Raw genomic sequence first — 3620 nt, forward strand, 5'->3', positions numbered from 1 at the left:
AGGTCACAGGATACAAAACTAACATACAAACATCTGTTGCATTTCTATACGCCAATAACAAGTTATCAAAAAGACAAATGAAGAAAATAATTCCATATACAATACCCAGGAATAAATATACCCAAGGAAGTGAAAGATCTGTACACTGACAACTATAAGACATTGATGAAAGAAACTGAAGATGACACACAGAAACAGAAAGACATTTCGTGCTAACGGATTGGAAGAATATTGCTAAAATGTCCAAACTCCCCAAAGCGATCTACAAATTCAATGCAATCCTTCTCAAAATACCAATAGCATTTTTCATAGAACTAGAATAAAAAATCCTAAAATGTGTTTGGAACCATAAAAGACCCTTAATAGTCAAAGGATTTTAAGAAAGAACAACCTGGAGGTATTGACACTCCCTGATTTCAAAGTGTACAAAGCTATAGTAATAGCTACAAAGCTGTAGTCATCAAGACAGTATGGTACTGTCACATTGATCAATGGGAGAGAATAGAGGCCCCAGAAATAAACCCACAACTATAGGATCAAAGAATCTATGGCAAAGCAGAAAAGAATACACAATGGGCAAAAGTCTCTTCAACAAAAGGTGTTGGGAAACTGGGCAGCCACATGCCGAAGAATGAAACAGGACCACTTTCTTACACCATCCACAAAAATACATTCAAAATGGATTAAAGGCCTAACAGACACATGAAAAAGTGCTCAACATCACTCGGCATCGGGAAATCCAAATCAAAACCTCAATGAGATACCACCTCACACCAGTCAGAATGGCTAAAACTAACAAGTCAGGAAACGACAGATGTTGGCGGGGATGCGGAGAAAGGGGAACCCTCCTACACTGTTGGTGGGAAAGCAAGCTGGTGCAGCCACTCTGGAAAACATATGGAGGTTGCTCAAAAAATTGAAAATAGAGCTACCCTATGACCCAGCAATTGCACTATTGGGTATTTACCCCAAAGATAAAAATGTAGGGATCTGAAGGGGTATGTGCACCCCGATGTTTATAGCAGCAATGTCCACAATAACCAAACTGTGGAAAGAGCCAAGATGTCCATCGACAGATGAATGGATAAAGAAGATGTGGTATATATATACAATGAACTATTATGCAGCCATCAAAAGGAATGAGATCTTGCCATTTGCAGTGACGTGGATGGAACTGGAGGGTATTATGCTGAGCGAAATAAGTCAATCAGAGAAAGACATGTATCATATGACCTCACTGATATGAGGAATTCTTAATCTCAGGAAACAAACTGAGGGTTGCTGGAGTGGGGGGTGGGGTGGGAGGGATGGGGTGACTGGGTGATAGACACTGGGGAGGGTATGTGCTCTGGTAAGCGCTGTGAATTGTGCAAGACTGTTGAATCTCAGATCTGTACCTCTGAAACAAATAATGCAATATATGTTAAGAAAAAAAAAAAAAAGAAGAAGAAGGTAGCAGGAGGGGAAGAATGAAGGTGGGGAATCGAAGGGGGAGACGAACCATGAGAGACGATGGACTCTGAAAAACAAACTGAGGGTTCTAGAGGCGGGGGGTGGGAGGATGGGTTAGCCTCGTGATGGGTATTGAGGAGGGCACGTTCTGCATGAGCACTGGGTGTTATGCACAAACAATGAATCATGGAACACTACATCAAAAACTAATGGTATAATGTATGGGGATTAACATAACAATAAAAAATTTTTCAAAATTTATTCAAAATGGATTAAAGGCCTGAGAGTAAGACCTGAAAGCATAAAGCGCCTAGAAGAGTAAGTTCTTCACGTTGGTCTTAGGGATATGGATTGGACCAGTCTCCTGAGGCAAGGGCAACAAACCCAAACTAAGCAAATGGGACTGCATCAAACTAAAAAGCTTTCACACAGTGAAGGAAGCCATCAACAAAATGAAAGGCAACCGAGGGCATGGGAGAAGATATTTGCACATGACATGTCCGATAAAGCGTTAGTATCTGAAATATATAAAGAACTTAACACAACTCAACACACACACAAAAAAACAAATAATCCAATTAAAAAAGGACAGTGGATGGGGCGCCTGGGTGGCTCAGTCATTAAGCATCTGCCTTTGGCTCAGGTAATGATCCCAGGGTCCTGGGATCGAGCCCCGCATCGGGCTCCCTGCTCCACGGGAAGCCTGCTTCTCCCTCTACCACTCTCCTTGCTTGTGTTCCCTCTCTCGCTGTGTCTGTCTCTCTGTCAAATAAATAAAATAAAATCTTAAAAAAAAAAAATGGGCAGTGGACCCGAACAGACATTTCTCCAAAGAAGACATCCAGATGGCCGACAGACACATGAAAAGATGCTCCACATCACTCGTCATCAGGGAAATGCAAATCCAAACCACAATGAAATACCACCTCACGCCTGTCAGAATGGCTAAAATTGAAAAGACAAGAAACAACAGGTGTTGGTGAGGATGTGGAGAAAAGAGATCCCCACCCCCCGCCCTGTGCACTGTTGGTGGGAATGCAAGCTGGTGCAGCCATTCTGGAAAACAGTATGGAGGTTCCTCAAAAAATTAAACATAGAGGGGCGCCTGGGTGGCTCAAGTCGTTAAGCATCTGCCTTCGGCTCAGGTTATGATCCCAGGGTCCTGGGATCGAGCCCCACGTCGGGCTCCCTGCTCCGCGGGAAGCCTGCTTCTCCCTCTCCCATTCCCCCTGCTTGTGTTCCCTCTCTCGCTGTGTCTCTCTCTGTCAAATAAATAAAATCTTAAAAAAAAAAAAAAATTAAACATAAAAATATCATACAATCCAACAGTTCTGCTACTGGGTATTTACCCAAAAAACAAACATACTAATTTGAAAAGATACATGCACCCCTATGTTTTTGTAGCATTCTTTACAATCGCCAAGCTATGGAAGGCAGCCCAAAAGTCCACCGGTAGCTGAATGGATAAAGACGGTGTGGAATATTACTCAGCCATCAAGAAAGAATGAGATCTTGCCATTGGTAACAACATGGGTGGACCTAGGTGTTACGCTACGTGAAATAAGTCGTTCAGAGAAAACAAATACCATATGATTTCTCTTATATGTGAAATTTAAAATAAATAAATAAATAAATAAATAAATAAATAAATAAATAAATAAACAGACTCAAAGAGAACTATCTGGTTGTTGCCAGAAAGTAGGGGGGTAGGGAAGGGGATTAAATGGTACAAATGTGTAGTTATTTAGAAAAGGGGGGGGCGCCTGGGTGGCTCAGTCAGTTAAGCGTCTGCCTTCAGCTCAGATCATGATCCCAGGGTCCTGAGATCGAGCCCCACATTGGGCTCCCTGCCCAGCGGGGAGCCTGCTTCTCCCTCTCCCGCTCCCCCTGCTTGTGTTTCCTCTCTCACTGTCTCTCTCTGTCAAATAAATAAATAAAATCTTTAAAAAATAATAAAAATTAAAATTAAAAAATTTTTTTGGGCGCCTGGGTGGCTCAGTTGGTTAAGCGACTGCCTTCGGCTCAGGCCATGATCCTGGAGTCCCGGGATCGAGTCCCGCGTCGGGCTCCCTGCTCGGCGGGGAGTCTGCTTCTCCCTCTGACCCTCCCCCCTCTCATGTGCTCTCTCATTCTCGCTCTCTCAAATAAATAAATAAAATCTTTAAAAA

This window comes from Mirounga leonina, unplaced genomic scaffold (assembly GCF_011800145.1).
Source record: "Mirounga leonina isolate KUSES-001 unplaced genomic scaffold, KU_Mleo_1.0 Mir_199, whole genome shotgun sequence".
In the NCBI taxonomy this organism is placed as follows: domain Eukaryota; kingdom Metazoa; phylum Chordata; class Mammalia; order Carnivora; family Phocidae; genus Mirounga; species Mirounga leonina.